The sequence below is a fragment of the Alosa sapidissima genome, chromosome 1 (assembly GCF_018492685.1).
Source record: "Alosa sapidissima isolate fAloSap1 chromosome 1, fAloSap1.pri, whole genome shotgun sequence".
Lineage (NCBI taxonomy): Eukaryota > Metazoa > Chordata > Actinopteri > Clupeiformes > Clupeidae > Alosa > Alosa sapidissima.
The window spans coordinates 31,732,729-31,746,726 of NC_055957.1; the positions used below are offsets into that span (position 1 = coordinate 31,732,729).

Below are 13,998 nucleotides of genomic sequence, written 5' to 3' on the forward strand. Positions count from 1 at the left end.
TGGTCAGTCGGCTCTGCTGCAGGATGCTGCACATCAGGGAAGTAGATGAGGTCTAACTTCTAAATGTCACAATTACCATTTCCTGAGCAGTGGTGTGAATCAGAAAGAGCTGTGATCACACGCTTAACTGGCCTGAGGGAAACTGCACCCTGTGTGAGTGTGTGTGTGTGTGTGTGGTTGTACTGTATGTGTGTGTGTTTTGGAGTCTTTGCAACATTGTGACTGTATGTGGGCCTGTATGTGTGTTTGTCTAAGTGTGTGTGTGTGTGTGTTTGTGTGGTATGGCTATTTGTGTGTCTGTTCGTTAAACTCTGTGTGTGTGTGTGTGTGTGTGTGTGTGCGTGTGTGTGAGAGAGTGAAATAAGGGTATATATGTGTTTAAACGTGTCAAAGCTCTCAGTACCGTAGTGATGTGTAAACTCCTCCTGTTGGTTCTACACATCAGTTAGACTAGAGCCTATCACACAATATGTGTGTGTCTTTGTGTGCGTGTGTGTGTGTGTGAGAGAGAGAGATAAGTGGAGAAAGTTAGATAGAGGGAGAAGTAGACTTGCTTGTGCGTGCGTGTGTGTGCATGTGTGTGTGGGTGTGATTGAGAGAGCGCACGAGAGAGAGGACATAGGAGATGCTTTATGACTTACAATAACACCCCAGAGTATGGAGAGCCAGCCGAGGTGTCCAATAAAACAACGTTAGGAACAAGAAAACACACACAGACACACACACACACACATACACAAACAAACAATCATTGATGAAATACCGACACACAGAAAACACATAATGAAAGACGTACCCCTCCTCTCTCTCTATTCTTTTCTCTCCCTTACACCAAGTTCAAAAGAGCGTCATCAGCCCAACCCAGAACACAGCGTATATGTAGACTGCCAGTGGAGAAAAATTAAACTCAAAAGAAGCCAAAGAACAAGCATGCATACATAAAAAAACAAAAACATGCTGATATTATTCTCTTATTTTTGAGAAGCAGACAAACATTCATAGAGAAGGTGGAGTGGAGAATATAAATGACTGAAAAGCAGTCAGTTGTGCTCTTAGATGGAAGGGAAAACAACAGATGAATCATCCACCTGCTGCATGGGTTTGTACGAATCCAAATGTAGCCTACATGCAGATATATGTGTGTGTGTGTGTGTGTGACAGCTCCTCCTAGCACAAACTTCAACCTTAAAATTCAATTATATAGTTTACTTAATTGTTTACTGTTCCACCTCAAAATATTCCACGTAAATGGTGTAAAACAGTGATTTATTTGCATGGCTAGCCCGATGCCGAAGCACCACCATTGAAAAAGCTGTTGGTAGCATCGGCTAACTAGCGGCAGATTTTGGAGTGCAGGGGACAAGGCGAGGTAGGCTATGAGACATACTGTACGTTCACGCTCGGTATCATGTTTCAACACACTTTAGGTCAATATCACACTGGAATTCTCCTTTAAGGAAACTGGGATACACTTGGTCAAACACCTTCTTTGCACAGCAGAAGTCATCTCGTGCGAATGTATTCACACGTTTTCATCGAGTTCACACATTTCTCACACACTTTTGCAAACAGTTAACACAGATGTCATTCAAGGACCCCAAACTCTATTGGTTTCCCCGTGCTAAACAAAAGGAATACGTCTTTTCACAGTGGTAGAGATTCCTTGCATAAGTCTGAACCTCTGATATACCTGTGTGAAACTCCTTTGCACAATTCTTCAATCAGCAATCTTTCATTATCCATAAGAGATGCCGTGTCTGTTCTGTGTTGTTATTTGCTAGTATGGATCTAAGGCACATTTAGAGAAAGTACTGTAGCCTATTGCCTATTTTGTGAAGAAAACAAAAGGTGTTTACTGTAGGTCTATTTTGATAAAAAATAAAAAATGATGAAAAATGTTGTAGTTCAGAAATTTGTCTTGTCTAGGTGCTTACTCTTACATGTCAATGACAGCTACATCTTGGGAGGAATGAATTATTTTTTATTCAGTACCTTTTGTCTTTTCACAGTTTTTTTTTCTGGTACCAGAAAAATGAGAAAGAAATGGAACAGACATAGCATGCTCATTTTGATAACTATATTTTGCATTTTGTTGTCTAGTGTGTTAGCCTGGAAAATCCAGACCCTGATAATCTAGAAAGATTAAGGGTCTGGCAAAGAACAATGTAATGGCCCAACTCGAGGGGCAGCAACAAGCGTGCATTTAAAAATCTCACTGCACGCAATTGGATAACACTAGACCAGTGCTTAATTTGTAAAGTGGGAGGTGCCGGAGCGCAAAGGCGGGGTGGATCCGGCGACTCAAAACGGGGATTTGAGGTTACGGACCAACAACAAAAAAACCTGCGTACATAGCTCTGACTAAAAAAAACGAAACAACGCTGTGTGTACACCAGGGCAATGTTTATTAACTTCAGAACTTGCAACACACTGCACTGCATGGGTGTAAAATGTAAAAAAAACAGCAATTATCCATTATCAAATTATCGAAAAAAACTAGACAAACACTCATAAACACGCATAGGCCGAAATAAAAAAAAATATAGGCTATAGTATGCTATATATTGCAATGATGACCACCCAGTAATCAATAATCAACTAGATACAGTGTGGAATGATTAGTAATTTCTGATTGACACATCTGAATACCTATCTGAACCCCTATTCCCCCCGGACACCTCCCCCCAATCAAAACACATCGGAACTGAGAGGGAGCGGGAGACACAAACACTCGGCGCTAAAGTTTGCTATATATTGCAATGATGGTTACTACACATTAATTAGGAATAAATTACTTAAAAATACTTTCATTATTACCATGAAACTATTTTGCATTAATGGGTAATTACTCAAGAAATTATTAAGGTAACTACCAAAACGTTATAACCCAATAACCATGTAAAAGAGAGAAATTATGCTCAATGTAAAAGAGAGAAACAATGCTCTCCATAACACATAGCACAGCGTGGTTGCCGCCAGAAATATGCTTTATCTTGGTTAAAACTTTTACAAGTCACTTTCTATCGTTCCATCTTGCAAAGGCCTGGTCTAATTTGGTTGGTAAAAACGTATGATTGTTACACAGCGGGCTCTGAATCAGAAGTGTTCCCCTCGTATTCGTATGCATTCTAAACTGAGTCCATATTCTAAGAGCGGAGATGACCACTGGGTTAGATGTAAACTGTAAAATCTTGATAGGAAGGCTAGATGAAGCCAGAGCATGTAGAGAGGTCAACATGCATGACCTGCACTCCAACTCACACCAGTCTGTATCTGGAGATTGCACCCAGTATGTTATTTTGTGGATGTTTGCTGCCCAGTAATAGTTCCTAAAGTTAGGGAGGGCCAACCCACCCACTGCTCTTGGTCGCTGGAGTAAGTCTTTGCCTATCCTAGGATTCTTACCATTCCATATGAATTTTGAGATTCATTTATCTATCTGATTGAAAACGGATTTTGATAAGAAAATAGGGAGACATTGAAACAGAAAGTGAAACCTTGGTAATATATTCATTTTGACACAGTTTATTCTGCCAGCTAAGGTCAAATGTAAGATATCCCACCTTTGTAGGTCTGATTTAAGTTTAACAATAAGTGGGGCAAAGTTCTCATCAAAAAAGATCTGTGAAGGCAGGAGTTATTTTAATGCCCAAATATTTAAAACCTGACCTTGATATATGAAATGGTAGGGCCTGATCTGGGATTTTCATCGCTGATTTATTTACAGGTAAGCATTCGCTTTTTAAAAAATTAAGTTTGTAACCAGAAATCTGTCCAAAAGTGTGCAGCAGTGAAAGTATGTCGTTGATACCTAATAGTGGGTCTGAGATGTAAAGCAACATGTCATCTGCATAGAGGAATAGCTTATTTTCCACTCCCCATCTGGGAATACCCTTTATTGAGGGTGCAGATTTTAGGGCAAGGGATAATGGTTCTATTGCTATTGTAAATAAAAGTGGACTAAGTGGGCAACCTTGTCTAGTACCTCTAGATAATGTAAAACTTTGAGAACGCAGCTGGTTTGTGACCACTGATGCTCGTGGGGAAAAATAAAGAAGTTGGATCCACTGGCTAAAGCTTTACCAAAACCAAATCGTTTCAAAGTAAAAAAAAGATAATCCCATTCCACGCGGTCAAATGCTTTTTCCGCATCTAAGGAAACCACAACTTCTGGTACGACGTCGGGTGAAGGGCTGTAAAGTACATTTAAAAGACGTTGCACGTTAGAAAACAAATATCACCGTCTAATAAAGCCCGTCTGGTCGGTTGAAATCAGGTATGGCAAGGGTGCCTCCAATCGCATAGCTAACAGTTTAGAGAGTATTTTTACATCAGAATTTAACAGCGACACCGGTCGGTATGAACCACATTTAGACGCATCCCTACCGGGGTTCAGCAAAAGTGAAATTGATGCCTCAGTAAGGGATCCTGGCAATTTACCTTGAGACAAGGAGTGGAGTGGTTAAACATATCTAACAGCAGGGGGGCAAGGAGTGGTTAAACATATCTAACAGCAGGGGGGCTAGCTGACCAGAAAATTTCTTATAAAAATCAATGGGGAAGCCATGGGGCCTTCCCGTTTTGCATGGCAGAGATGGCAAAGGTAACCTCTTTAAGGCTCAGCGGTTGATCTAATTGCTCTTTCTGGCCATCAAAGAGGGTGGGAACCTGTATTCTATCAAAGAAAAAAATTAAAAAGTGATGTGTCTTTAAATGATTCCGTACTATACAACTCAAAATAGTAGTTTTTAAAGAGTCTGTGATCAGCTTTCCTGTAGTATCTTCAATTTGAGAAATATGTTGCAGATTTAGATTTTAGTTGATGAGCCAAAAGCCGGCCTGCCTTTTCACCATGTTCATAAAACATCCCACGTGATCGCATAATAAGTTGCTCTGTTTCTGAAGTAGAAATAAATTAAAATTAAATCATACTGAGTCTGAAGATCTATTCTCTCTTTGTAGAGTAATGGACTTGGAGATGTGGAACACTTCCTATCTACAGTACAGTAGATCAAATATTGAATCCATCAACTGTTTTTCTCTTTCTCTCTATTTTGATGGGCTGAATATGCTATTATTTCCCCTCTAATAACAACTTTAAGTGTTTCCAAAAGTAATGATGGAGAAACCGAGTCTGTTCTGTTAGTTTCTAAAAAACTATTGATGGCTATAGAGATTAAACTGCAAAACATCTCATCTAATAATAAATTAGTATTAAAGCGCCACTGAGGACGACTAGTATAGATGTGACTGAAAGAAAGATCCATAAGTATGGGGGCGTGATCTGATTCTACGATGGCACCATATTCAACCTTCTCTAAGGAGCTCATCAGTTTTTGATCAAGCTCATCAAGTTTTGCCTTGAGGATTCAAAATGTGCCAAGGGTCTACACATGCTGCATGTCCAAAAAATTCTAAAAATGTACTGGCCATTTTCGATAGGGTATGTACTTTAGGGTTGGATCTGTCTAAATTTGGGTCCATGACACAGTTAAAGTCACCTCCTAAAATCAAAAAAGGAGAATTTAGATCTGGCAGTTTACCGACAAGTTGTTGCACAAACCCTGCATCATCCCAGTTAGGAGCGTACAGGTTTACTAGTAGAACAGGTGTATGAAAAAGCCGTCCAGAGACTATAACATAGCGGCCTTGTGAATCAGATATAACACTAGAAGAGGTAAACTGAATTTTCTTGTGTAGTAGTATTTCTGTTACTCTTGCTTTAGAATTAAAACCAGAATGAAAGATTTGTCCCACCCACTGTTTTTTAAACTAGTTGGTCAGAATTACGTAGGTGAGTTTTTCGAAGAAATATCAGTTTTTAAATTCTTAAGGTGAGTAAATATTTTAGATCTCTTTACTAGACTGTTGAGCCCTTTAACGTTCCATGATGCGAAACTGATCGTTGACCCCCCACACCCACCCTGTAAACTGTTAGTCATAGCCACACCATAAAGTTATAAATGTAGTGTACATGACTCCTTTTGTCCATACATTTTTGTCCATAAATTTTGTCATAAATACAGAAAAGAAAAATGGTCCAGTCATTAGCCCGAGCATCCCCAGAACATTCCCTTTCTCTGCCAAACTGGCAGCGCGCAGGATTCGTCCCCCTTCTAAACACTTCCAACCATAGACTGTACTGTATATAGTCTATGCTTCCAACAATTCACCTTAATCATCTAAACTTTGCTTTCGAGAACTCCTGAATATTAATGAAATAAACTCCAAATATAAATCAAGGTCCAGTATTCCGCCATATGAAATAACACTTAAACATGCCATAATAAAATAACGAATCCAAAAGTCTTTGAAACGCCAAAGGTTAATGTACAATAACGTTGCTAGTCAAGAATTAGGCTACACTGAGTTAGCCGTGGCTGTTACTTTACCCTGCGTCATTGGATAGCCGGTGTTCAGTTAATCCTCATGTTCAGGACCATCAGAAATGTCGGCCTTCCTCTCAATCCTCTGAGCGTAGAACACCTCAGCATCCGATGGTGTCTCAAACGTCAGCGTCTCCCCTCCATAAGACACTCGTAGCCGTGCCGGGTAGAGAAGCCTGAATTGAATTCGCTTCTGGTAAAGAGCTGATTTGACGGACTTGTAAGCTGCACGTTTCTTAGAGAGGTTGGCACTGAGGTCAGGATAAAGCCTCTCTGGCATCACTGTTGGGCTTATGTCTGTGTTTGCTTTCTCTGTGAGTGTGTGTGTGTGCGCACATGTTTTCTGTGTTTGTTTTGTGTTAGTGTGTGTGTGTGTGTGTATTTGCTGTGTTTGTTTCCTGTGAATGTGTTTTGTTTTGTTTGACTGCAAGGGGAAATACATGAACATTTTACAGAAACATTGCAAATGTGTGCGTGTGAAGATCAGTGAGAAGAAAAGGAGTAAGTGAGTCAGTGGCTGTGTGTGTGCGTGTGTGTGAGAGAGAGAGAGATTGTTTTGTCTTGTTTGACTGCGAGGGAAAATGTTTGTACATTTTACATTGCACATGTGTGTGTGTGTGAATGTGTGAGTGTGTGAACATCTGTGAGAATAAAAGGACTGAGTGAGTCAGTGGCTGTGTGCGTGTGTGAGAGAGAGAGTTTTGTCTTGTTTGACTGCGAGGGGAAATGCATGTACATTTTACATTGCACATGTGTGTGTGTGTGAACATCTGTGAGAATAAAAGGACTGAGTGAGTTAGTGGCTGTGTGTGTGCGCACACTGGACAATCTAATTCTTTCTCCCTCTCCCTCTCTCTTACACACACACACAACGCATACACACACACCATTCTCTCTGGACTCTCCCTGGCACTATGACAGACACTGGGAAAGACAATTGAGTGTGTTTGTTTGTGTTTGGATATCTCTCTGTGTGTGTATGGTTTCCCATCATGCACTTTATGCAGTTTTAATCTCGTCCAGCACGTGTCCATCCACTCATAGAGACACATTGGAGCGCTCTGCTTCATATGTGTGTGTGTGTGTGTGTGTGTGTGAGAGAGAGAGTTTGTCTATTTGTCTGTCTGTCTGTGTGTGTGTGTGTGTATAAATAATTAACCATAGGATGAAAAATACATCCGTCCTCTCTGTGGGTGACGGTACAGTACTGGGGAGAATGTGTTCACGGTGGAGCAGCTGTGTGTAAAGCCACGGTGCTGGGCATGCTGCTCTGCTGAGAATGAGAAAGTCAGGAGGAGAGGGAGTACGCTGATAACAGCTCACTCTAGTACAGAGGCCTGGTAAGAGGCGGATGTAGGGCAGGTGTGTGTGTGTGTGTGTGTTTGTGTTACATGTGTGCTTGTATTTGGGCACTTGGGAGTGGCCACCTGGTAAGGATGAGATGTAGGCCCCACAGGACGAGTGATAAATGGACAGTAATGGCTAGGTGAAATACATTATTTCAGTGGACTGTACCTCCGGGGGAGGTTTGCTTGCATGCTTGTGTGCTTGAGTGTTGAGAAGTTTTAGGACAAATACCATATGCTGTGGTAATAGCTGTGATTGACAGATTTGGTGGTAGTACACATGGGAAGGGCATAAGGTGTAGGCTGCAGATGAAGGACATAAGGTGTAGGCTGCATGTGAAGGACATAAGGTGTAGGCTGCAGGTGAAGGACATAAGGGGTAGGCTGCAGGTGAAGGACATAAGGTGTAGGCTGCAAGTGAAGGACATACGAGACATGCATGGAGCATACAGCTGAGGGTACACAGTTCCAATACATTATTAGTGAAGGCTAACAGCAGGAGGCATCACACACAGTATATGTCCGATCTCTCAAGGAGGTGTGTGTATGTGCACGCACACGTGTTTGCGTGTATGTGTGTGTAGACAGGCACATATGTGTTTGTGTGTGTGGAGCAGGGTTTCCGTTGTCCGGTAATTACCGGACATTGGCCGGAAAAAAAAGGAAATGTCCGAGAAAATTAAATCTCTCCGGTCAAATTGTCCGATTGAAATTGGCTAATAATCCCGTCCCCCTAACGCAATCTGAATGTGAGAATAAGCCTTAAAATGTAAGCCTATATTAAAGCAATACGGCTATGTTTCGGCTTTGGCTATGTTTTTAAATGTACAGGCTCTACCAGTACAGTACCAGTACAGGGGCAGCCGTGGCCCACTGGTTAGCACTCTGGACTTGTAACCGGAGGGTTGCCGGTTCGAGCCCTGACCAGTGGGCCGCGGCTGAAGTGCCCTTGAGCAAGGCACCTAACCCCTCACTGCTCCCCGAGCGCCGCCGTTGAAGCAGGCAGCTCACTGCGCCGGGATTAGTGTGTGCTTCACCTCACTGTGTGTTCACTGTGTGCTGTTTGTGTTTCACTAATTCACCGATTGGGTTAAATGCAGAGACCAAATTTCCCTCACGGGATCAAAAAAGTATATATACTTATATACTATATACCATTTGAAAGCTATTAAACAACACGCATAGCCTATGCTGCATTTCAAATAGGAAACATTTCAAATAGGAAGTGCACACTTAAAACGTCCATGTTAAACAACGAACAAATGAGTGAGGCGGTTCAAACATGGCCAGGCCCAGGCAGACTAGCCTTAAAAGTTTTTTCAGAGGTCAGACGCGATGGATGATGATAAATTGGTAACGTCTGAAGCCTCAGATGTCAGGTCAACTCCACCACCACCAGAAGTGCCAGGCCAAAAGTGGACCAGAACCTAGCCAAAGGCAGCTGTTGTCTTGGATGAGTGTGTGAGCCTCCTCCCCATCTGAAATGCTTCAGGAGAACACAGCCTGTGCCTAATTATGGAGCACAATGCTGCTGTTCTTTTGGATGGCGACAAACAAACGAAAAGAACCAACAAACGAAGCTGGTTCCTCAGTTCTGTTGTTTGTTGGGTGTGTTCTCCTGCGGGATGAGCACACGGTTCCCTTTGTTCTCCTGACTGATGAGCTGAATGGCCCCTGGCAGACTAATGACACAGAGTGATGGAGCTGGAGGCAGTCTCTCTGGGGGTGACTGACCCGAGACCGGTCACACCAACCAAGAGAGGCAGCAATCTCAGCAGGGAGGCCCACCTCCAGTCCTGTCGCACAGTGCGTTGTTATGACAGAGCACTTGTGTGTTTGTGTGTGTGCGAACGTGTGTGTCAGAGTTTCCGCTATAAAAAAAATGGTTTTCCGGACATTTTGATGATATGCCGGTCAAATATCCTATTATCGCTTCTTAATTAGTCAAGTTGAGGAAAACTGGAGACAGGCTATGTAGCTTAAAGAATGACATAATCAGGCTGAATAGAATGCAACATGTTCATTAGCCTAACTTACATAAACATGCCTAACAAGATCTAGCCAGTATCTATGTTTTCATTAACAGCAAGAATGAGTCCACTTCGTTCATTGTTTTAAAAAGGCTACGTTGTTTGTTGCTGCTACCCACATTATCTCCAGTGGTTCCACTGTTTAACTTGCACAGATGCGCAAACACACGAATGAGCGCTCACACCACTAAGGCTATAATTTATTTGATAACAATAAATTAAGAAATGTTTCCTATTCTGGGAAATGTTTAGTTTCTTTTTCTTTTGGTCCGCGGTTCAATGATACCATTTAATTGTGCGCGGACCAGCAATCTCCTCGTCGAGGAGGCCCTAACCCTGCAGATCATAGACAGAGAAAGCATAGGCCTACTGTATGCTTTGGGTACAGAACACATGTTGCATGTCCAGTGTACACGGAGAATGACAGTGTCTTGGAGAGGACGCAACCCTGCAACTCCACTTCCAACGTCATGATTCCGACAGATATCCCAGTAAACAAAATAAAGTCCTGGCGACGTCCCCTAAAGGTCCCCTGGCGAACGTCACCTCCTCGACATTGTGTAGGGTTCCCTTTACGTCCCGCAGACCTCTGTTCGGGAGGTCTAAAAGACGTCCACGAGACTTTGAGAGGACGTCCTGTAATGGTCACCGCGACGTTATGCGCGCGACGTCTAGGATGTGCTGCTTTCACATCTACGGTGTCATTTAATAAACTAATACGACGTTTTAATGGGCATATCCCGTAGCATATTGTTCAAAACATCATCAGAGTAGGCCTAGGCTAGCCTAAGATAAATTGTTCAAACCATATTGTTTCAAAATATTAAAAACTAATAATAGCCAAAAATACTAAATGAATCGCAATGCATGCTGGGAAGCAAAACTCAACATGAAATAAAGTACATGAAACATAACTAGAATGCATTGACGTTATATCCACTCGTTTTCTTGGACCTGTGATCAAACAGGGACAGCCTATAGCCTAAATGTAAGCCTATCTTCCTGGAACATTGCAGATAAAGAAAAATGTATCGTTTTCTCTAGGCTATGAATGCTCTTTGTAGCCAACTTTAAGATGAAATAAATAGATTTCAGATGTTTCTATTCTATATCATTGTTTTATTAATAAACAGTAAGGCTCTGGTGAGGCAGAGCTTCTGCTCCTTGTCAGAAATCTCATCGGATATGTGCACTCTTTGCTGTTTCCACAAGGAGCTGCTGTAACATCGGGGACAGCTATGCGTGACACTTTTAAACGCGATCATGCGTCAAATAAATTACAATGACATTTAAACAAGTCATGAAGAAGCGGTATCCTTAATTCTTCTGCAATTTAGAGGTAGATCGTTTTGCTTTACAAATTAAGTAGTCACTTCTGTTGCTAGACAACCCTAAACAAATGCTACATGGTCTGTTTTTAACATTACTCTAGTTTTATTGCATCGTATTCAGCTCCAAAAGTCGGTTCAGTCCCAATTCGGCCGTGTGTGTGTTTCTGAAAATAAAAGATAATAAGTACGTGACTACGTTAAATAAACCACTGCCTATTTAGAGCATGTTACATGCATCACGTAATGACAGTTATCTGAAGAAATGCGCATTGTAGGCTAAGCTAGAAGCTAAGAACAGCGACTTTGCTAACATTACACCAAGCATCACATCAGCTAACATGAATTTGATAAAATCCCTTCCCTAGTTTGTAACGTTATACATTAACGTTAAACTCAAAATGTATGTGCTACATAATTCAGCATGCTGAATTATGTATTCCCATAAACTGGGAAAAGGGTTGTTAACGTTAAACTCAAAATGTATGTGCTACATAATTCAGCATGCTGAATTATGTAGCACATACTGTACATTTTGAGTTTAACGTTAACAACCCTTTTCCCAGTTTATGAAGTTGTGCGTCTACTTTGCTCATAGACGCACAACTTCATAAACTGTATGATATGTTGCCTTTAGGGTTGGCAACTTCCTCCTCAACCCCAAATGAGGGACACTTCACTTCAAATGCGGGACACCCCCCCCCCCCCAAAAAAAAAAACTAATTTACAAATGGTGTACTGTCACTTTAAGAACATTGTCTACACGGTATTCATAATATTTTGCCAGCTCCATTCAAATATAGCCTATGGTCATTCCACAAACTCTAACATTGTTTGTGCCACATTAGGCCTATAACACAATGATAAGTATATTAAGTTGGTGTAAACAACCTTCATTCCTGTGGAAATAGAAGCATGTAATGATGCTAGCTAGATATTTTCTGTTTGCAATTAAAAGTGAATTATGAAGCCATTATAGCCACCTAGCTATCTAAGTGGAAAGTGTTTCAATAGCCTATCATGTTAAATGCTTCGTTTAAGGGAAACGGATTATTGAAGACTCCCCAATTCCATTACACAAAGGCAATTGACCACTCTTCATTTTCTATCAGTCCAAATTACAGTGCGTGCAGCCTATGTCAAAGTGCCCTCACATTTTGTAAATGGTCAATATAGTGTGAACCGGATAATTCCGCAATCTCCTCGCGTTGTTTTTGTTGTTTTCATGATTGCCTTTTAAAAGTTTCTTATTTTAAAAAGGTGAAATCAATTACCAATGATCACAAGCCAGCCAATGATCAGAAACTTCCACTCTCTCCAGGGGCGGACTGGGACTGGGGAAAATCGGCCCTGGCATATTTGGCCCAAGCGGCCCTCAAATCGGTCGGGCACACCTAATTACTGTAAATACAAAATCTTTGCATTACCCTTATATGCATATATTTTCAACTGCACTGAAAGTGATGTAGGCCTCATTGGCTATCACTCTGACTGATCAGAGGTAGCCATGGAGCACATGATCTCCATATTCAAGTAGGCTATACAAGCAATTATTAAAGAAGAGTTTCTGCTTGAATTCAAAGTATCATTTCAAATTATTCAATAGGCTACATTTAAACTATACAATGCTCAACTGACAGCAGCACCAAACAGTTACTGAAGCCTATGTGTAAAGAGATAAATTTCCTAGATTGTCGTAGACATTTATCACTGTAGGACAACTGAAACAACACATAAACAGAGCTGTTGCTGGAAATATTTTATTCCTGTAGGCTATACTACCTACCTACATTGGAACAGTATAGCTACATTAACTAATTACAGTGCATGAAAATGCACTGTTCTGTTATCCGAAGTCTTCTTCTTCTTCTTCCCACCAAATTTCTGCATCTAATTCAGCTTCAACCGTAGAAACTTTGTTCAAACTTTGTAACGTAGGTCTTGAAAAGGACACGTGGGGAATGTATTTTTCACTTTTGTAAACTTTATACTTTTTGAGATATTAATAAAAAACAAGCTTATTTTTCCCCCATAGACTTAACATAGGCTGATGACATCACAATGGGCTAATTAACTTGATTTGCACCTGTATCAACTTCCAGCTGCTCACTACTAGGACCCATCAAAGGGCCAGTTAAACTGATTGCACCTGTATCAACTAGGCCAACTCTCTCTGTGTCTCTCCATCTCTCCATTCTACAAGGATATAAGGCACATTCCATCTAACTTTCTATCCATTCATCCTCTTCAAACCATTCACTCATCCACCCATTAAACTATCCACCAACATCCATTAAACAATCTGCCTTTCAACATCCATTCAACTTTCTGTCTATCAACCTCCATTACACTATCTACATTCAACTTTTAAACTATTGTAACGTCGGCGCAAAAGACAGTGTTAGCGTTCTCCCGCGCAGGGCATCCTGGGAAACGAGAGCGAACATTTGGGGGGTTTATGTCTGTATTTCTCCTTAGTTTTGAGTGTAATGTTAGCGTCTTTATTGTAACATGTTTCCCTTTTAGTTCTCCCTCGTGTGTGATCCTTTTTGTGTGGGGGGCTGCGTCCTCCCCTGTATGTGTAGTGTGTGTGTCTGCTTGACATGCCCCGTATGTATTGTGTTCTGTGTCTTGGTCTGTGTCCCTGCTCTCGTTCTCAGCTAATAAACCTTTTGATTGGACAACTGTGTGTGTTGCTATCAAGATAGAACCCTTTCGGCGCTCTACTTTGAGAGACCAACCACCACTCATGCCATCGATGTTATATTTTGGGCGTCTGACGGAAACTGATCAATCTGACCAACAACATCGATTTGACACTCTTTTGCTGTCCGGGTTTGCAAATCATTCATTTAGAACATTTAAGTCGCGCTATTTGTTATTATAGACCTAACCACAGCACGGCCTT

General features: G+C 41.3%; 1 long non-coding RNA gene across 1 annotated transcript; it reads right to left on the bottom strand.

Annotated features, from left to right (window-relative positions):
* Positions 1–1,813: 1,813 nt before the first annotated feature.
* On the bottom strand, positions 1,814–13,590 carry LOC121718235. The gene is made up of 3 exons (XR_006033880.1): positions 13,464–13,590; positions 12,900–12,904; positions 1,814–1,825 (listed from the first exon to the last, which is right to left on the bottom strand). It is a non-coding gene; the product is annotated as an uncharacterized LOC121718235 (long non-coding RNA).
* Between the last annotated feature and the right edge of the window lie 408 nt (positions 13,591–13,998).